Genomic DNA, 23,277 nt, shown 5'->3' with positions numbered 1-23,277 from the left:
GCTACCAATGATATTTGCCAATTTTTGGATGTGTCTAGTAGAAACTTTTTTTTGGCATAGTCGTTTTTACTATTTATTTATTATTGAATAGTTCTGCTTTGGTCTGTGTGTCCTTTTGATGGTGTTTGCATGGTATAGGCCATATGCTGTTAGTACTTTAGTGAACGGATCGAATTGAATACAATTATTATTACTCTTATTATTATTTTCGCCTCATGTTTCAAGGGGTCTGTCCATGAACCAGTGTCAGACTTTGATCCTGAGCCTCATTACATAGTTTCTTCTGGAAAATACCAATTAAGTGATATTAATAATTAGATTAGATTTAAACGTTTCTTTGTCGATACTCTGTAGATTTCATGTGTCACATTTGGACCGTATTTCTTTTTATTTCCTTTTCGTATTATTTATCGACTTTTTTTATAATATATTAATCTAATTCAATTTCTGTATCATTGTCTTCACTGTCGCCATATTAATAATGTTTTGTTCTCTGTTGCTCGAAAGTATATAGTCACAGTGCTTGTCATCTGTCATTATTATGGAAGTTGCTGTGGTAGGTCCCTTCAGGGTCTCAGGTACAGACCCTGAGATTACCCTTGAAGTCGCCTACTCATATTATAATAATGATGCCCCAGCATCAGTGAGGACCCTTTTTTCGTCTGGATTTTAACAAATGTGGGATCATGGCTGAGCTGTCTGGGAAACGGGCTAAGGACACTGGAGGCTTTGCTGAAGCTTCTGCGGTTCGGTTAGTCCGTTACTTGTCCACATTTTATTCTGAGCTTCAACATCAGGGGGTTTCTCCTCAAATATGGTGGTAATTTTACATTTGATGCAACAAATATTCGGATCATGGCCTCTCCCTGATTCATGTGTATTTACTTCGCTTGTATTTAACTCTTTTGAATACTGCGTTGATTTTATAATGATTATATTGTAACATAATTATTAATTGGTATTCAAATTATTATTGTAATTACTACAACAAAAACTACTTCTCCGTGGCACTACAGCGTTTTTGTAGGGCACTGGCCTTTTTCACATTATTATAACTAGCTGTTTAAAACGTCTACAGAAGTCGGATTTGGTAATCAGCGTACATACCTCTTCACGGTGCACTGTTTATATGAATGTACTTGGTATTGAGTCCAGATACTTCACACAGTATTTCTCCTTTTTGTTGATATTTTTTAATCTTTATTTTGTAGGATTTGAATTTTAAAGACATTTTTGAATTGCCACGCATATATTCATGAGATGCCACTCCATTTCCTGTGTTTTATTACAGATTTTGCGTGTTGGATTAAAGTCTGTCCCATAAGAATACGTCGTCATACCAGCGTTGGCTTTACGCTTTATTTGGAAACAAAGCGTCCAGAAGGGAAATTAATTTTCCTAATATGGGGACAATTGTATAACGAAGAATTTGCGGCTCTGCACATTCATTTTTTGTTGGGATATTTAAATCAAGGAGTTTTTGGTGGGCTGGACGTGTAGATCGTTGGGGAGGAATCATATGCATGATAGCTGGTGTACGTGGATCAGAGGTTTAATATTTGCACATCCACTTGTCTTCGTAAGTAGCCGCACTTTGCGGAAAGTTGTCTTGGAGAACCAGTTCTGTCAACCGTATTGTTCGGATTTCCTGTACCCAACCGTCCTTTTTTTTTTTCAACATTGCATACAAGCGACTTATCATATTTTGATTCATACGAAAAATGAAAGCAGACGAGTCTGTGATTGCCTCGAGACAACTTTCTCTTCACCATTGAATCCCTGCCAGACTACACTATTCAAAGAGAACAACATTTCTTCATTAGCATATTTTAAAGGTCAAGATTCTGAATTAAGAGATTATTTTTATAAGTTTGTGTGTGTGTGTTCCTCACAGATTAAGGGTGTTTGAGAACAGACTGCTAGGAGAATAATTGGATCTGAAAGGGGTGACGTGACAGGGGAGGAAAAAATTGCATAACTAGAAGCTTCATAATTTGTACTCTTCAACAGATGTTTTTAAGATAATTAAATAGAGGAGGACGAGATGTTTGGGGCATATAGCGTTCATGGGTGAGATGATAAATACGCTCAGAAGTCTTGTTGGAAAACCTCGAAGGAAGAGAGCACTGGTAATACAGCGGAGTAGATGGACGAATAATATTAATATCTATCTTGGGTAAATAGGGTTTGGAGGTGTAGATTGAATTCTTTTAGCTCAGGATAGGGACCAATGGCGAGCTGTTGTGGACACGGTAATGAAATTTCGACTTTCATAAGCGGCGGCAAGTTTCTTGACTAGCTAAGCGTATTATTCGCTTTTCAAGAAGAATTTTGCTTCAAGGAGATAGTTAACGTGCTTTAGGAATCGGATAGTTTAATTTCAGTCATCAGACTGGTAACACACAAGTGGTGTCCGCCTCGTCGTCGTACAAGAAGGGTTATTTCCGAAGAATATGTGCAAATGAACGAAACCTGTGTGCACATGTTCGATCATACCCCGTGTGCGATGTTTCTTAACCTTCTAAACGCGTTTTTTAACTTACTAGCCCTTTTCTGTCATAACCTATAGAACTTTTGGTCTAGAGGCGTGGTTAAACATAGGTACACGGGGGCTGAAGGGTAAAAGGATGCGTCCAAGGTTAACTACTAAGGGTTAAAAAAATCTGGGAGTACACAACCCCACTTCCTCCTCTCATCTCCATTCACCTTTTTGAAAGTTTGATAATAAAATACATTTTTCTCTTCCACTAGAGCATGGCTTATATCACGCTTTTTTTGTCTCGTAAACGAGTGTGAGAGGGTTATATGTTTTTTGAGATCGTGAGGTAGAAGGGTTGTCTGTTCCATATTATGATGCATATAACTACCTTTTTGCTTTACAAACCTTAACCCCACCCCCTAGACTTATAATTTATGCTCTGAGGATTTTTTTAAATATCAATGCAAGCTCATTCCGCACGTCCGTATGCACGCCGAGTTGCAGTGAACCTTAAATGTATTCAAAGTAATAACGGTAAGGGATGGGGCCCAGCCTTTGTGTCTGTAAGGCGGGTGTATCTACAGTATTTTTTAAACATGTAATATATTTTTAAAAGAAAGTTCACCCTACGGCATTTTTTATTTTACCACCCCTAACTTCACTTTCTTTCCCCGTGTATCTATTCCCCACCGCTTAGTTTTTTCAACCCCCAATGACGAACAACCCTTTCAGATGTGGTCTTCTCGCTAGCAACATTGACCTACTTGTGTGTTGTGTATATATGAAGGCCACGTCCTGGAGTAATAACCTCAGTGTCTCCTCACCTCACCTTCGCTCAAGACATCTCTGAAGGCTCGTCCAGGGTTCTGTGATACGTTCTTCAGGGTTAATGTGTTTGCCTCAAACGTATTACCTACGTTGGTTTTTTGTGAGTGTATATAATTGCTGTGGTTTTTGCCCTCTTTTTCACGTGTATACACATACGCACGCACGCACGCACACACATAGACACACAGGCAGACGTACGTTCTTTTACTCATATTACTGGTGCTCAGAGTTCGAATATGGTGCGCGCGGTTTGGATATGTGTGACTGTGGTAAGGTAAAATACGTCATACAAAATACCAAGAAGTTGTAGTTAAACATTTCTTCTACCCCAAAAAATTTATTTAAATGAAGCGTGAACTGAAGTGCGCGTTAGGAAACTTAGGAAAGGGGATAAGGAAAAGAATTGTGAATTGTTAAGTGTCTGTGAAGTTTCGAGGTGCATGGTTGGTGTTCGTAGATAAAACATCATTTACATCGCGGAACATGTGAACTGCGATAGGTTATATGCCGTTAAAATAAACATGTTTAAATGCATTAAATAATGTATTTATGTGATAGTTATTGTTATATGAATCATTTATATTACAATTAGAAAATGCCGCGGTCTTACACGTATCAGACACAAAGTATAGTGACTGAAAATTGCTGTCTTCTGGGTTATTGAGCCGTGTAGTCTGGTAGAAATTTACCAACATTTCAGAGGTGCTTGCTGCCTCCATCATCAGGGTGACAACTCAACCAAGAAGACAGCCATCTTTAGACCTGCGCTGTTTTCCGACTCCTTATTTACGAATTTGCTTCCTTCGAAGTTTTCATTGACGGGGAATTTTTATGACCTGATGTTGTCCATTCTGTTAAATGTGTTAACCGTTTTATTTTATCGTGCAGTCTAATTTCTCAATTTACAAAGTATGTTTTTTTTGTTTCTTACTTATATCTATGTATTATTTTGTGAGATCTAATATTGCTTGAGAATCGTGTAAATTAGGGTGAAGATTTATGTTAGGTCGATACTTAAAAACTGTTCCTGTGATTTCATTACAGTTTGTGGTTTCATAATCAAGGGAACAGATCTTCGGTTTAATTACTCCTTTTTGTACCTGGGACATTTCTCTTCGTGTCATTAGAGATTTGCCATTTTGTTCTATAATAACGATACTAATTAGACCTGATTATCTGTTTATTTGTTTTGGTTCGAATTTTGTTTCAAATTCGAGATATTTAAATGGACGCTGATGTCATGGTGTGTGATTTTAACACGTAATACGGCAAAAATGAGACATTCTCCGTAAAAAGAAACCTGTACGCCAGATATTTTGTGCAGTAGCCGAAGGACTATTTTTCAGGGTATTTGGTTTCACGACACTTTTTTATGACATGGAGAGCATGACTTTCGAAGGACTGAATTCAAAATGACGGGTATTGTAATAGAAGGTGTGGATGTGGTCCTGTTTAATGTGAGATTTTAAAGTTATTTAAGAAAGAAATTAATTATAAATGAGATAATTGGTTTTGGCCATTTATTTTCTCAATGAAATAGTTTATGTGCGGTGGATGTGTATATTTTTACTTTAACTAATGTGGCTGTTTAATGTGAGTTTGTGAAATTCGTTAAGAAAGAACTGTAGTGTATTTAAATAGGTGGTTCGATATATTGTGATGTGATGAGTGAACTAAAATAACAGATGTCTTATAATAATTTTTTTATTCACCGTCTTTACACAAGCTTATAGATTGTTAAAATCACATAAAATTATAACATTTCTTCATTTGATATTGTTACATTTTAAAATGACGACATGTTTCGATGTTCATCCCATCATCGTCAGGTCTATCGATTAAAATTTAAAATCTGTTGCACTTGCTGCCCTGCGTATACTGATTTGTTCTACCCATTAGATTTTATTTGTTTAACCTTCAGGCTTCTAATGGGTAGAACAAATCAGTATACGCAGGGCAGCAAGTGCAACAGATTTTAAATTTTAATCGATAGACCTGACGATGATGGGATGAACATCGAAACATGTCGTCATTTTAAAATGTAACAATATCAAATGAAGAAATGTTATAATTTTATGTGATTTTAACAATCTATAAGCTTGTGTAAAGACGGTGAATAAAAAAAATATTATATTGAAGAACACAAGCATGACGCAATTAAGATATAAACAGATGTCTTATAAACAGGTTTATAAATTGTACCGTGCTATTCATTAAATATTATCAACATGACCAATAAATTAGGATGGGTTGAACACGAAGCACGAATAGGCGAGATAACAAATTCCTATAAGATTGTAGTCTGAAAACTGAACGAACAAGACCGCTCGAAAGACGTGCAAGTGGATTTTTAATAATGAAATGCGAAGCTGTAGATTGGATTTATCTAGCGCAGGATATGGTTCAGTAGCATAATTTTGTGAACACGAAAATAAGCACGAGCCTTGTTTAGATCCCGAAAAACGTTTCTGGTCACCTCTGAAAGCCTTTGCTTGTTGCAAAAGTCTCTTCATAATTCAGTGGAACTTTTTGGCGAGTCATTTCCAGATAATTTATCAAGCAGAGATTGAGTCGTTAGTAGCTGGTTGATTTGCAACGAAATCCCACGTCTATTCATGTGCATTACGTCATGGGTTACACGAAGGTGTAATGGAAGTTTTATTGCATGTTTTTTTATGTGTCGGAGCACTTAAAGTAGTGCTTCTTTTTCCGGCACGTAAAATGTTCGGCTGTGTAGTGCAGAAATGGCACGTAATTAATAATATATTAATTTCACCGCGTTTATTTTGCGTTAAATGCGTGTAAAGGAGAGAATTTTATAAAAATCTTGTCTTATAGTCTGTCACTAAAATATCCTTAAAGTATAAAAATATGAAGGCATCTAATACATCCTTTGAACATGTGGCAGATTCAAAGATTTGGGAATGACCTCGACGAATGAAAATTTGAATTTATTCGGAAATTAAGATCAGACTAAGATCCCGCCACTGTACCTTGTCCTGAGCTGGATTAATCTAATCTGCACCATCTCACGCCGTTTCCTTAATCGTCACTTTAATATTATCCTCCCATTTACATGTAGGTTTTTTAAGCACTCTGTGTATCCAACGTATTCCGACTATAATTTGACATATTTTTCTCCTCCATTGTATATGCCCCATTCATCTCATTCACATTGACTTGAACACACTAGCAATATTTTATGAATAGTACAAACTATGAAGTTCCTTTTTATAATACAATTTTAAAACAAATTCCAAGGCCAATGCTCCGTATAGTATACGGCCTAGTATTTTGGTTCCCTCAGTCATAAAATTAAAAATGAGCTTAAATAAACATATTTACTTAACTGTGGCTCTGTACATCGTTGTTAGCGACGTCATTAAACATTATTGCGTATGGAGTATACTCTTGCGTTAATCGCACTTACCATTCGACAATTAACTGAAAGGTACGAATCTGAAGACGTGATCTGACTTAGGACTTTAAAATGTTCAAACTTTAAAAACACATTAATTACATTTCAGTTATCTGAGTGATGTGTGTAATCACGAGGAAGAAATGGTAAAAGGGGAAGAACACAGGAGTACAAAAGCTTGTCTCATCTATACAAGTCGTGCTCGGATAGAGAGGGAATCGAACTCGTGAATTTGGAAATCGTGGATCGGCGCTCTAATAAGACACTACTGCGTGGCCTGTGTCACATAAAGATTACGTCACGTTACATAGTTTGACGATTCCAGTAATTAGTATATTTTAACTTTGTTACGGAAGCCGAATTCCATGTTTGGAAGATCACATATACTTCCTGTCGCATTACACAATTATCAGCGCTACGTATCAATGGTATGCAGGTGTGGGTTTGCAGTTGGCGGGAGCCGCTGGCTCGGTGGCCGGTATCCAACGCACGAAGGGGCTGAGACTACCCACCCGCTACTACGCGTTCTTCTACGCCGGGCTACTTGGAGTCTCGAATACCAGTCGGTATCTGAACGTTCTTTATCGCTTGTCGTCGCATGAGATTGTTCTTAAGAAAATAAGTCGCAAAGAATAAGAAAGAAAAGACGATTTTGAAAATGAAGAAAACTGATGGTGGGGGTAGATGAAAGGAGAAGACGATGGTTGTATGCAGGATTCTTTAATGAGCCAGGCAACGTGGTTCTGGCGACGGCGCGTTAGCTGATTGGTCCAAGTGAAAAGTCCTTAAGAAAGTTAGCTCCTTCTCTTCTTGTGTGTCTCCCTCTCTCTCTGTCTCGCTTGTGCTCCCAGTGTTGTTTTTTTTTCTGTTGCTACTACGTCATTACTCCAGCTGCAGGAGCAGGAGCTACGCGACCTGCACCAACATCGTGCCCCAGAAGCCCATGATAATGAGCGCACCGGCTTGAGACAACAGAGCCACGACCCTGCGCGTGGAAGTGGAGACGTGTTCATTAGTAGTCTGCCCGCCGCGGCGAAATCGGCCTTGCGCGCGGTTCTGCACATGTGACAGATTCCAAGCGACTAGCACTTGGCGTGTTTTCGATTGTTTAAATACGTTTCGCTAATTTATTTTAACATTTCCCGAAATGCTTGACACATCTCCAGTTTAATCTAAGGGATGTTCACGGATTAAAATATCAACAGGAATTTTATTTTTAATTCTTTTTAGTACATTATTTATAATTTTTTAACTGTTTATTTTAAAATACTAAATTGTTATGCCGACGATTATCTGTTGGGTTGTAACGCCGTGTGGACGTATCTTGAAGATTGAGGCAGTATGTTCTTCCAAAACGTTGATATCTACCTATAAGTCCACACGGCAGTGCAACTTAAAAGACAAACATCGACATCTTGACCACTGTAAGAACACCAAATTTCATATTGAATTGTTAATGTTAGGGATGTCTTAGATTTTTTTTACAATACTGGTTTTTGATTTTGGTGCATCAAAGTTTTGATTGAGAAATCACTTGAAAAATTAGATCGACATTTTGGAGGGTAGATAAAAAAAAGCGGGTGGGAAACTAGTGAGGATGGCAGGTAGATGAGAGTAGGTAATGATGTCCGTTTATGGCCTTCGGTGTTAGCGTTTGCTTTGGATATTACCCGTGTGTTACATCTTTTGATTTACACAGGATTAAGCCAGTCAGCAAGTACACGTATCATTACATATATCTGTATCAACTTAATGAACATTAGATCGTAAAATTGTTAAACGGTTGTTAAAATATACGTTCTTTTAATTTAATGATTTTGTGAAACATAGTGGAGATACGTAGTGTAGGTTAGAGTAAATCGTTATTTAAGGTACTTAATCCTACATTGCACGTGCTTTAGTTTTTGATATTTTCGTGTGTCCAAACTGGTTGGGTGAACAAGAAAGTTACCAACGTGAAGTCATCACCAGGTCATATGCTAAATGAATCATTCAAGCATAGGCCTACATATTTAGATATTTTTAACTTTCTTTTCTGTTATTACATAATAAAATTATATCATCCTTTTAATGTTATTGACAACCATCATTTGACAAATGTAAAGCAGTTTCATAAGCAGAAAGTCCCCTTTCTTGTACTAGCAGTCGTAATTGATTAAATTAATGTTACGTATTCTTTGAATACAAAGTTTTGTGATAGTGCCACAAACGTATAAGTTTGTAGTAAGTTTCTAGGATGTAAACTGAACTCTGTATTATCTGTAAAACAACTTAAAGTTGGTATTATTATTATGACGGAGTGTTTGATTTTTATTCTGTAAAGTACGATGCATTGTTTTTAATTACTCCACATACATTTCAATATTTCAGTTACCAGTTCCAACTGGCTAAAATAGTAGACATAAGTTGAACCGATTTGGAAGATTCTTACGTTAATTGTAACCAAATTGCCATTCGGCTTTTACCCATCGTCATTTACCATGCTCTTATAGGTAATAAAATGCATAGGAATTTGTACATTTCATAGTATCGAAGATTTAAAAATCCTGAAGAATAAATTCGTCATATTTGGCATAATACTTTTTTAAATGACGGTATATAAATTCATTTACAGACGTACAAAAAATGGAATAAAACATTTGTTTGACAGAAAAGGTTTTAAAAATGTAAAACATAATTATGACATAATATTCATTAACAGTAATTAATCTTATAGATAAGTATTATAAATAATAAATATTTGTTCAAAGAACGTGAATGAATTATTTTACGTTCTGACGGAATAAATTTTGATCGCTTTAATCTCTTTAATAAATTCTGTATTCTTACTCACGAAACATAGATTATGTTTTTATATGTTACAAAAGGTTTTCTTTACAACTGAACAGCAGGAATATTTGGAAACATAAAAAACTGTTCTTGTTTTTTATAACTCAGATGTCAATTTCAATCCTGCTATGAGAGTAGCAAATATTTTTATAAAATGCATCATTTTCTCAGTTTATGAACGAAACGGGATTATTAAATGTTTAAAGAGGAATAGACCTATGTTGAAGTTGAGTATGCCCTTATAGTTTTTTTTGTGTTTTATCATAATTTATTCGTAACGACTGCAGAGTGGATAAGTACCGGTTTGCACATGATTATGTTAAATGAAATGATTTTATACTAAATTATAAAGTAATTAAGAGCTTTATGAATTCTCTATTTATAAAGGCAACTTTCGTCTTTACTCTGTTTACTTACAGAAAATAATACACATTTTTGTCCTAGCCAACTGCCTGTCGTCCGGTCATCTAATACTTTATATTATTAAAGTCATTCTCACATGCTAAACACGTAGTATTAATTAATGTTTGGTACTTACCAACCGTTGGCAACGTTGCAGGTTTCCACAGAAGTTCGTATCTGATGAAAAACAACTCACAGATTGCTGATGACATGACGAGGTGAGAGGTTTTAATTACCATTTGCGCGATAAATATTATGACTTGACGGGTTTAGACGACAATTTCTCGTTTCTTGTTAATTACGATGTTACTGAACCGTTACCGTCTTACATTTCTTCCAGTGCAAGGTTGAGAAGGATGTTGTGTTAAAATGATAAGTGTTCTCGTGCACAAGTGTAGGAAATTGTTTATAATGTTGGTGTATTGTAAATTTATATACTGATTTTTCTATATTTGATGTGGGCCTAGTTTTCAAATATCCAGAGTTACATTATTCAATTAACCAATGATAGAATTAATTAATAATTATTAAGATTATGCAGTTACGTATAATTAAATTTAGTAACACTTGTGGGCGAACTATTTTTTAGATATAACATTTTTATTGTTTTAATGTGCGTCGTAATGTAGGTATCGGTGATACATGAAATAATAAGCGAAAATAATATTCTGAGACTTAAACTACGTGAGTTTCGGAAGGGGGCTACCGAGTTTCATTACCGTAGTGACGCAGAGATGGACATTCGTAGAGGAAGAATGGCTTACGCCCAGAAGAAACGTGATGCAGGTTTGTTCCTGGCCACGACGACGTAATCGCTATTTAAGTGACGTGTGCGAGGGGGTGATAGGTGGGGAAGACTTGTATGTTGAAATAATGACTGACTGTCATAAGAATGTACATAACATAAGGAATGTATGAGAATGACAATACACCATTAAATATTAAAATGTGGGCGTGGAATGTGGGAAGATAATTAAAAGGGAAGACGGGAGGAGAGGTGAAAGCAATAATAAAATTAATGGATATTGATGTAGTAAGTAATGGAAAACGGGCATGAAATGTCCAGTGTGGTGTCGGCTCTGCGTAAGGATAACTTGAATCGTGTTGACCAAGAATTTAGTATCTATCAACCCGTTCGATTTAGTGCCTCCTACCTTTTTTCAGAGTCATAATTGTGAATATGTTTGTATTTAAACGGAATTGCTGTTGGTTGATCAAGTAAGCACTCTGTGAATTGTTACCAGCTGTTCTTCAGGATAACACCAAACAAACGAAATACATTTTCTCTTACATTTCTAGGTGAATTTTCAATCATTTTTATAGTAATGAGTTTGTGAAAATCGATTGAGTTACAATTTATTTAGTCGCGTTATGGTTTTATACCAATAAAACTTTCGAACTAACGATCAGAATTCTTTCAATTGGATTCGTTAAATGTTTAATAACTTCGAATGCACGCATAATTGGATCAGAATGTTATATGTCCAAATCGTCAATACATGCACGTAATTTATTTTTGTAGTAAAATGAAATACAGAACTGGACACCTTCCGGGTCTTTGGCACGTAGACCTAGTTGATAGGAGGGGAACGTTATTTTATGGCGTATTTGTTACGAATTACTGTGGTGAAGACTTAATGGATGGATTTTCCGTGTGTATGAATTGCCACATGATGCAATTTGTTCCGCGTTTTTACTTGTAGTCAGACTGAACACGAAGCAAATAAATATATCTCATGTTCAGTGATTTTTTTGTTAATAGTAAGAATTGCGAACAATCACTGCTTTTCAAGTATAAAATTGTTGTTAATCAAGCACAGTTATAAATTTGATCATGTTACTTAGATAGGTGATTAACAAAATGTATTTTAGCAGCACTGAACACAGAAATGTAATTTGTTTAGACTTTATTAGGAACAGACCGAAAAGTTGAAAGACAAATAACGAATTCTCCTAAACGTGAATAAAATTTTCTTCAGTATACTGTAAAATAGCTTCGTTTCAAGATAATTCAAGGTATTTTCTGTAATTTATTTTGTCTTGGTTGGAAATATTACAAAGTTTGCATATTAATCGCGACTTTCACATATTTTGAAAGGTGCACACATTTTAAGATAAATTCAAAACACCAGTTAAAAATCGTGTATTAAAATATGACACAGTCCTGATAATCATTTGTTACGCGAGTGAAGACTTACTGTACAATGAAGTTGCTTGCGTTCGATTCGTCATGTTTCTATAAAAGTGCATGCACGTATGTAAAATAACGAAATTATTATTGCGAAATGTATTGAAGTACAGAAACTTTACGACAGTTTTCGTGAATATTTAATACTTTAATAAGGTATATATGTCTACTGAAATTCTGAAACTTGACGTTATTATGTAAAAAAATATAAATTTAGTAAAATCAGATCAACTTAGTTTAACTCACTAACGTGACAAACTAGAAAACTGAACGTAGGTTAGCTTATGTTTCGAAATTACAAATTTTAATTTTTTTAAACTCCAAGAAAATATCATTTTATAACTGCATTAAAAATATACGAAGTAAAAGAGACTAAAATATTTGTTTTCGATATGACGTCTGAATTGAGACAGTACAAGACAGATAAAATAGCATTGCAGGTAGTTTGTCTGTGTAGATTTGTGTGTGCTCGAGGTGTTTGTAGGTTGGGTTAGGGTAGAGCTATAACTTGCCTCGGTTCTCCGTCGTGTTGTCAGCGGTGGTTGAGATTTCAGCAGATAGTCAGTCTTCTTGAACCTAGTGGTGGAAGAAATAACACTATCACACAGAACCGGGACGCTACGCGACGCTCCCCACTTGGCATCTTGTTCTTCGTCTTTCTGCGTTCTCCGTCTTCTTTTTCCCCCTGCTCCTTCTTCTCTCTATGCGTGTGCGTACTAGAACGGGGGGAATCTAGTAAATCCAGCTTTCGAACGGAGACAATCTGTCCTCGGTTCGTTTCCTTGCTGTTTCGAATCACTAGATAGTTGAACTGAAGGAGACACTCTTGTCTGCGGTGCTCAGTGTTGATCGTACGAGGTTTATGGATTGAATATCAGTTTAACGTGGAAGTGTTCAAGGCGTTTTAGTTTGTGGATGTATTGAATGGTGAAATGTAATAAAACGAAATGGAAAATCGGAATAACCTGCCAGGAAAGGAGATAATGCCCGACGGAAATATGCGGTTTAGGGAAAGATTTGGTTTATATGTCGAGATTGAAGGTCTTGTCATACTAGTTCGAAATAATACGTTAAAAGAAAGGATTTGAAAGAATTGTGAAGAATAAAACACGTCAAACGAAATAGCGAGCCGTTTCGTTCGTCGCTCGTCATCTTCCTGTTGCCTCCCTTCGATTCCTCCCCCACACTCGCCGTCTCTTCCATCTTTATTTTCCCCTCTCCTTTTTTATCCCTCCCCCAAATACAAAACATGTCTTCTTTGCTGCCTTTTCCCCCCTCTGTCACTCCACCCCCGAGTCGTCACACTCAATTTTTTATTTGATCGCACCGCGCATGTACCAGTATGGCGGATCAGGGTGTCCGACGTCAACATCGACAGCCCGGGCGTCGCGTCGGTTTTCAGCGTCTTTTCCACAGAAAGGTTCATTCTCTCGTTTCTTGTATTTCATCACAAAAAAGAGAAAAATTTAATAAAAATTATAGTTTGGTTTCCTTTTTTCTGTGTGTCAGAATTCTGAAGAGGAAATGGAAATTTGCAGCATTGCAGACATGAAAAATCGAGGCTTCAAGATTTATCTTTTGCTTACTAAGTTTAAATCGTGTGTGGGATATAACACTCCGGACTTCAAGACTGATGATTATATGCGGAGTAGTGATAGAATTGAACACAGGTTCTCATGCTTTCATGGCCAGGTTAGCAAATTCGTTAGCGAAAAAATAATTTTGTTTACATCACATGCTTCTCATTTTATCACAGCTGAGCTTCGGGTTACTTAAACGTTTGATTCTCTTTTCACCACCATGAAAACTAGTTGTGTGTGTGTGTGTGTGTGTGTGTGTGTGTGTCTGGTATCCTGAGGTGTCGGGTTCGAGTCCCATTTAGGGTTGCAAGTGGCGATATTAATCACGTTTTCAGCGTTAACTTGTTACATATGCTTCTGTAATGTATTTACTAGCTTTGCAGGGAATGTTTGATGCTAACCTTTAAACTTATTACTGTTTATTGTAAAGGCCCATCCATCTGAAATATACTGCCCATGTTGCAAAATGTCAGTAAGCTATGAACCAAAATACTTTACCATTGGTTTGCAGTTATCAAGTAAAATACCTGTTTGGACATACTTTCACCTAAGCAATCAAAATATTTTGTTATGTGATGTCTCTGTCAGTATTCGTCTTCGTTGTTGTAACGCCGTGTGGACTAGTAGATACGTTTCAGAGGAACATACTGCCGCAATCTTCAAGGCTGCAGTATGAACTTCCGAAACGCTGGTACTATCTTTCTTCAAGTCCGTACGTTATCTTACTCCAGAAGACCAGAATATAAATATGTACTGCCGTGAGAACATCATATCTCAGTATCTCTCGGTATTATAATTCACTTTTATAGAATCATGAAACACTTTAATTGTCTTAATTTCTAATTTATTGATATAAACATTATTTTACATTTGACGTCGTATGTAGTACGATTCTTAGTAATTTACAGTTTCTGATGTGTTGGTGTTGTTGCTGTTATTCCTTAATGCATTCGAACAAATTTTCTTCATGTCATGATAAGCAAACATGGGCTCTCGATAGTGATCTCAATCATTAACTTATGTCCCATAAAACGGAGAATTTGGTTTGCAGAATATTTCAGGTTCTCACCGTGGATGAATGCTATTGTGAATTATGTTGGTTGTTGAAGCTTGTTCAAGTAGGTTGTATTTTTGTCACTTAGAATGTTCGAAACGTCGGCGACGTAACATACATTTGTATGGTGCTGTTACCCTAAAATTTGTAATATTGATCATAAAATATTTTGAGTTCCTCTTTGTAATCAGTTTCTGGCTTAGCAGTTTTATATTCTAGGAACAAATTCAAAATGTTAATTTGTGTCTATTTCGTCTTTAGATATGGATGCATTGGAACTGTTACCAGGAGCAGTATCCTTACTTTAGATAAATTTGTATATCGAAGGTAAGCTCGACAAAGGAAAAAATAGCTATTAAAATATGTTTTTTCCTTCGTCAAATGCATGAAGGAACGCATTATGGAGAGGTCGTCCTTATCTCTCTTTATGCAAGTTTTAATTACATTTCAAGATTTTACGTCTTACAGCATGAGTGGTGGGAGAATTTAGTTGGAATCGTATCGATACTGTATTACCGCTACTTGGAGCTCATATCGAAGTGTGTTAAGCCACTGAGACACTGCTTATCTTGCAAAACGTTGATGAATGAAATGAAACGTGTTCTACCAAACTCGACAACCGTTATTGGTTGCGGTCTTTATTTAATAACAGAGAGTAAAGGTGGAATAATTTATGATTGATTGTAGTAGTGTTAGGCCTATATGCAATGTGATTATATTGCGAATAGTAGTTTCATATCTGCAGTAATTAATTTAAATTTGCAATTAGGCCTGTGAATTTTAAACATCAATGAATTATCATAAAGGGACAATAATCATGTTGAAACTTGGAGTACGCCTGGAGTACACAATTTCATAATCCTTTTTTAATTTGACTGCCTTGGCGAGCTTTTCCATGAAGATGTGAACAAAATTGTGAAATAATATTTAAAATATGAAGAATGTAGCCGTTTATTCAGCAGAGTATGAATAGTATCTGCGAGATATTTCGACCAGATTTTGTATATATATTGCATATTCTACCCCCACTGTTCCCCGTTGAATTATTCCAGACATATTCCAATCATGTTTTGTTTAATTCTTTGCTTAGTTTAATTTCCCATCTTCTACGTAATAAATTATTTGCCATTCATAATACCCTCTTACTGTTTTTCCTCGTCCATCTGCGACTTTCTTAGCCATTACTTTACAACCTAACAAAACCTTACCCCTTCTTCTATCTCCTTCCCGGACCACAATTTTCGATGTCATTGAGCAGATCCCAGGTTGTTGTAAACCATTGTTGTATCTAGGTCTCCTGATATATTCATGTATGAGAGAAACAATGTGTGTATTTGTCGTTGAAAGGAGTTGAAAGTATTTTTCAGAAACAGCCGTTAGGTAAGCTGGCCGCTGGCTCCTGTTAGTACGCGCATGCGCGTACGAAACCTCATTGCATTCATTGAGGACCTTGCATGGCGCACCTATACAGAGCACATGCAAATGAAGTTCAAAGGGGGACACATAAGGGGTTTGTATTTAAAAATTATATAAAGAAAGTAGAATAGGTGGGGTGAATTGAGGTGAGTTTTTCAACATCCCTTATTTCTTTTTATCTTTTTTTCCCCACACATCACACTTGATCTGGGTTCTGCGTAGCATCGTTAGGGATGCCTCGTTTAGCGGGGCTTCTGTGCCAGAGAGAGTCAAGGTCTACGAATTTACTGAACTACTAGCACGTCAGTAATTTGAATTGTCGCCAAGACAGGAGTCATTTTACTTCATACAGTTTTATTTTGGACGAGAACAAGACTTTCAGAATGCTGTTTTTCAGTTTTAATCCTTCAGTGCCGCTGTCAAAGCGCATTTATTCAATCAATAAGTTAGGTTGATTGTGATCTTGTGAGTTATATGCAATCTTGTGATAACCAACGATTCTGAGGCACATACCGACGATAACTTTACATTAAAACATAAAGTCAGTTACTTTATTAGCTCATAGCGGTAGAACATCGAAATTTTCAAACCAGTTTCCCTTTTATCCAGCGCGTTCTTACGGTTTGTAGTTGCTCGTGTGTTTACGTAACATTTGAAGAGCTTTGCATTCAGAAAATTTATTTTATATTTACCACAGCCAGGCTTCAGGCTGGGACTAGGCACACAAATTACAGTGAACTGCAATTATTTCACACTTAGGTCAAACATTCTTGATGCTTTTTCCCACCAGTGCTATAGAATGTAATGCTTTCTTGATAATACATGGCTAAACCAGTAGGAGTTGGAAGAATAGTGGTATGGGGCATAGGGGCCAGTAAGATAAAATGATGAAAGATGTAACAAAGAAAGTAAGATAAATGAGAAGAGGTATATAACATTTTAAGCTTGTCATCAGTATTGTAATGGACAGTAAATTTGTTATGCCACATTCTATCAGAATAGACGGTTTTCGTATAACATTGGCGTACATATAAAATGTAGGTAAGAAAATAATTGGTAATTGCATATAGGGTATTATCAGACGATTCTTCGTAAAATGTGTAGTTTAGTTTATTGATTTACAAAACATGAACACTAGAAAATTAAATCGCACTTACGTTACACACAAATTAATATAGATTTTCAGGTCTTTGTAGCCACTTCTCAACACCAAAATTTAGTACTCAAACTTACTAGCCGTTCAACAAACACAGCACTTACCTAATAACGACTCACTGCTAACTATCACTATAGTTAGGGAGTTTGTTAATGAAGTCAATAAATGTTTTAAGTTAAATCACGTTTCCTCCGAGTTTACCATCATTGACCATATTCTGTTGAATTGTAAATTAAATTTAATATTTGATACACTTTTCGGAATTAATAATCTGCGCCTCTTCTGTTTAAAACTTGTTGCTGATATATTTTCATAATATTTTTTTCTTTTCGTCTTGTTAGAAGCATGTCTGTGGTAACACCAATAAAACTTACACATTTCTAATTCTCAGATTGAAATCGCGAAGTCGAGTTCTCTCTTCTTAAAGTTATTTTAATACATTAAAATAAATAAGTTTAGTTTTATTTCGCTTCAATTTTGGCGCATTTGGCTTCTTGTTTCGATGGGAACTGATTCTGAAACCACGAGGTTTCAGACACTTGGTCGGAATTCTTGGACAAACTGTTCGTAGTTAAATGGCGCCTAATCGAACGCAACACAACGTAAAAAAAAACTCGTTTAAGTTTATATATCTATGCCTCGAGTGAGATTCGAATAATCAATCCTGGTCCTTGAACGAGACCGCTATAATCAACACATTACTACGTTTAATTACTGTGATTTTAGATGTTTTACTCGAAAAAGTTTTATAACTCATTTCTACATTGTTAGTACTTATCAGCTTGTTTATTGTTCTTCGTACTGGGATGTCGGAGAAAATCCTTTAAGCTGGAGTGAGGAACCACCTTAACCTGTAATCTCAGCATGGACCGTGAAGCTGTCAAAACCGTCTTTCCCATAAAATGTCTGATTGAAAGCTGAAGACTCCCTGCTAGCTTCCTTCCTTTGCTCGCGCCTGGTGACATTCTCCACCAGCGCCTCCAACCCTCGAACATAATACTCCCCATTTCTGTAAGATCTGCATACAGCAGCGTCTCCTAGCCCCCTAAATTGTTGATTTGCATGTGCCGTGTATATTCAAATCAGACGTCATATGACAGAAAAGAACGAACAAGGTAAGGGGACATCCCGTGATGCAAGTGTGCGTGCGTGCGTATATGTGTGTGAGTGCGTGCGCGCAAGCAACCATCCCAAGCAATGGGTGGCTTTCCTAACGAAGACAATTGAAGTACAGTAAAATTCACTTTTAGCCCACGAAGCTTGCAAATGAAGACTCATTTCCGAAACTGTCGGTATTCTTATAAATCGGTGTTCCATAATGTGGTTCTTCAACTCAATCTGTATTTCTAATTTTCTTTGGGTTTCTAACATAACGAAGTCGGGAAAGTTAACTAGGACACAAGCTTCTAAAAACGTATGGAAAGTTTGTAGAAATAAAAAAGAACTGTTGTAAAATTTTTACGTGAATTTAGAGATTGTAACTTTTTATGGCGTCTTGTCTAATGTCGATGTAATGTTTTATAAAGTTTAGGTAGATATCAGGGCGGTCGCAGGAGCTTGTACATCACTTTCGGTGGCGAACATTTAATGCATTCTACTGTTTTACTACAGAATTTATAATTCTGACAATTGCTGATTCATATGCATTAATATTATATCCTTAATAATTTATGTTGAAGCAAGAACAAAATATATGCAAAAGGCACACCTGAGGGCATATACTACTACTTACAAGATCTGGTCTTAAGTTTTAGGATATTATTAAAATGGATATAACAGACGTATTGTGTGAGGTGAGGCCTGGATTCATCTGGCTTTGAATAATACTCAGAAACATGTTTTCATAAACACACTAATGAAAATTCTAGTTATACGAAAGCAGAGATTTGTTGAGGAACTGGTTAACTATAAACTTGTGAAGAAAGGCCTTCCACCATGCAGTTGTTGATTAATATTCTATACTGGCGATAATAGATGCAATTTGTGGGCAGAAGGTCGCTAGCGACACAGTGGACTGAGGTGTCCAAAGAAATAATCAGAATGGTAGTTTGAATGCAAACTTGAATCTCAGCCTGTGCAATTTGTACAATTCATTTTCTGTTGTCACATTTTCTTTTAACGATGCCTGAAATTTATAGAAGAAGGTGTACAAAATATTCTGTTATGCCATATTTTTTGTTCTCACTCAAAGAAGTGATATCAAAAGCTGCAATATAATGAATTCAGAATTGTGATTCTCGTGTTTATTTCTAACTGGAGAGCAAATTAAACAAAGCAAAAGTTTCAGACACATTTTCTGCTACCCTTTATACACGAATGATTTGCAGTATATTTAACGAAACTGTCGACTGCAAATGTAATATAGCGTGAAATGAAATGTAACTGTGATTATAAACGGCGAGTTTGAAAGCATATGAGAATAAATCTGGTTCAAAAGTGTGTTAAAAAAAGGGATGAATGAAGGACGGCGGAAGAAATAATTAGAGAAGCAGTTGGATGTTCTGTTCGCTACATTCTTCATATACATGATGTCCCCCCCCTCCAAAAAAAAAAAAATTGTGTGCATACATCTTTCTTGGGAGACACTGTGTACGTACAGTTTGACATTTTCTTTTGTTCTCTCATAAACCCAACAGGTTATGCATTTTTTCGAAAATAAATATTCCTGGATGAGGGCTACACTGTTCTAGTGCTCAATTAATTGAAACAGAAGAAAATGTTTCTTCAGCGGTTGCGTCCGTTGAATGTATTGTATTACTCTGGAAATTTTCCATTTTGTTGCCTTGTTTGTGAGTCTGTACGTAGGAAAATATTGGCTTTCCTTCGGCCAACAATTTTATCGTGCATTACATAAAATATGCGGCAAGGACCTCTGAAAACGTCGGTAAACTTCTACTGTACTACACGGCGCAACAACCCTGAAGACAGAAATTTTCATACACACCTCTGTGAAAACCTCAAATCATACATTCCTCTCTTCATGTTTGTATCTTGGGTTTGCAGGTTTATTAACGTGTGGACTCACACGAAGAGTGTGTCTTTTAACACCAGTTTCGAACAGATGAAGAAATATAGACAGGTAGAATGACAACTGAGCACTGTGTATCACACTCAATTGTAAAACACTGTTGTGTTCACCCCGATATTGAGAAAATACATTACATCGTATATGTAGCAGCACCTCACATCCAAGATTATCACATGATGGTTGTATTCTAATAAGCCGTAACCAACAGGATCTCTACCACCCACCTGCAACCCCCTCTCTCTCTCTCTCACTCTCCTTCATGTTCGTGACTAAGCGAACATCCCTATCCAAAACTTGGGGGGGGGGGTAAAATATTGCGGGAGAAGGGATCATCAATTACCACGGCTGTGTGAGCTGTCAGTTTGATTTCGGATTTTTCCGCTACATGGCAGCACCAATAAAAGGTTATGTTTTGTTAATTTTGTTTGGTCTGTTATATATTTTGATACTTTGGATCAAGTTTGTTGGAAATATGTCAGTTTGATTTCTAAATTCTTTTAACATATGACTGGATCAATGGAAGATTTTGTATTACTTACATAGTCTATGTTTTATGTTCTCACGAATATGTAATGATTTGTTTGTTATCGTATTTATCGCTGAGTTGTATTGAGTTTTGTACTTCACTGGATATTGGAACACCTCCGATTATATGTTATGTTTAGTTCAGTTTTTATCATTTATGTTTAGAGAATGCATATATTTTGTACTTGTTTTCTTTATTATTAATTGCATTTATATGTATACTAATGGTATGTTTACTACCGAATTTTACTATAATGTGTATATTTGACCTTCTATAAACTGGTATCTTTTCATACGATCAAGAATGTATGTGACTATTAGAGAGAAGTCAGTATGATTTTGAACTATTACTCCTACCACGCACAAAAAATATGAGAAAGATCAAAGAACACATTTAATGTAAAATCTCTGCGAAGTGGAGTTTAAGAAATAAATATAAACACTACCCAAATTGTTATTAGTAAAATGTAACACGGCAGTGGACATTCTAATTGTCCTACAAGGCAGGACATTTGACCAGCTGAGCGACCATCAGATTGTCTAGATGAACTTGCTGTGTGGAGTTGTTAGTACATAAGGTAAGTGAAGAAATCGTGAAAGAGTAAAGGGAAATTTACACGAGGTAAATAGTCATCAACAAGCTCCAGCCTTTACTTCAGCGGAAGGAATTTCCGACAGTCCATGTATTGAATATTGATGGAATGACCTCAAGGTCAAGCTTGATTTGCTAGAAAGTGAAGACTGCCGTTTCAAGAGTTTCGGAAACGAAACTCCTTTCATCTAGACCGAAGATGTGAACAACAAGGCAAATTGATCTTGTATAAAAAAATAATCAACGCCATACCAGTTTGAAGCTAACAATAAATATATTTTTGTGGGTTGTTGTTATCTGGTGCAGTTGAACTGTCGTATTATGTAGGCATAGATAAGATAAGAAGTCTGACATACAGAGACTCAAATTTAATTGCATATAATTTCAGTTAAAGTGTCATAAATCGTGCAGAAAGTTGCATAACCAACTTTAGCTGAGTTGTTGCAATTAAAGTATAATTAAAGTTTATGTATTTTAGAGTCTGAGAGAATACTTAATGATGTAGGTAAGTAGTTAGTATACTGTTGGAAGGTTTCCGAAGTTTTTCTGCACTTATCGTGATATTTATGTGACGCACCGAGTAAAATAATGTTAACGACGTTCTGTGTTTAAACTTTTCAAGGGAACGGCGTGAAATAAGATCTTGGCTGTCCCTTCAGGACTTCTAGCGTATGTGGACAGATGGAAAAATTAAAAGAAAATTCTCCTAAAAATATTTTATTGTTTTGTTTTTACTTACGTTGACTTGAGCTATTTTCGAAAAGAATATAATCGAAGATTTCCGTCTTCTGGGTTGTTGCGCTGTGTAGTCTGGTCGATGAATATCGCCCTGATGACGGAGGCAGTATGACCTCTGAAACGTTGGTAAACATCGACCAGACTACACAGCGCAACAGCCCAGAAGACAGAAATCTTCATACTAAGAATCGCCCTGATGACGGAGGCAGTATGACCTCTGAAACGTTGGTAAACATCGACCAGACTACACAGCGCAACAACCCAGAAGACGGAAATCTTCATACTCACCGCTGTGAGAACCTCAAGTCTTACAGAATATAATCGGATTGCTTATTAATAATGTCGCAAGATACCAGTTTTGTGACTTCATTTTCACATAATTTATCTAACCCTCCTGACATATGGAGACAGATAGGGTAGATGTATAAGCTACTTTTAGAAGGGGAAAGATAAAATAGTTTGTATGTGAACAGTCATTGTCACATTGCTGAAACAGGTTTCTAGCCGGTTTTCCTACCGCAGGACATTCCACTAGACCAGCTGCTAGGGAAGATATGTTACGTCTGAGCATATGTTAGTAGCGAATTACTGGTGCTAACGCCAGTAATACCAACCAGATATCTAAATATTTTAAATACAGAACTTAGTTTATGTATAACTTGTACAGAAATACGAAATTTAGTTTTAATTGTCATTGTTTCTCATTTCTTATTGATGGTAACTGTTAACGTATTTTGTAACGAAAAGCGTCTTTTAATAATTTAAGATGGGAATGCGAACAGCATGTCTTACAGTTTTGCATTTCATACTCTTAAACACATCAGTTCCTCCGATACTAAACTTTAATTAATCTCTGATACTCTTCAGTTTTCCATCGTTAAGTGGGTTCAGTTTAATGATATAATTAAAAACTATTTAAAGACTCCATCGATAATGGGCTCATGCAGTCAGATGTTTTCGCGAACATTAAAAGGTAGTCCAACCACATTGTGTCTTGCCTGTCTCTCTGTAATTACGAATCCGTGGAACAATTTACTATCAATA

The 23,277-nt window shown here is 36.2% G+C and overlaps 1 protein-coding gene and 1 long non-coding RNA gene across 7 annotated transcripts in view; both read left to right on the top strand.

Moving 5' to 3' along the window:
- MESR6 (misexpression suppressor of ras 6) overlaps positions 1–23,277 on the top strand; it is an 841,969-nt gene that overhangs the window by 603,888 nt on the left and 214,804 nt on the right. The gene's annotated exons all lie outside the window — the stretch shown is intronic.
- On the top strand, positions 11,035–21,348 carry LOC147873653 (uncharacterized). Its single transcript, XR_015535488.1, has 2 exons — positions 11,035–13,836; positions 20,354–21,348. It is a non-coding gene; the product is annotated as an uncharacterized LOC147873653 (long non-coding RNA).

The sequence above is a fragment of the Zootermopsis nevadensis genome, unplaced genomic scaffold (assembly GCF_977971745.1).
Source record: "Zootermopsis nevadensis isolate Lab colony 2312 unplaced genomic scaffold, Znev_1.0 Znev_ptg000017l, whole genome shotgun sequence".
Taxonomy (NCBI): domain Eukaryota; kingdom Metazoa; phylum Arthropoda; class Insecta; order Blattodea; family Termopsidae; genus Zootermopsis; species Zootermopsis nevadensis.
The sequence above is the reverse complement of the archived record's forward strand: the minus strand, read 5'-3'. Positions and strand labels throughout refer to the sequence as shown.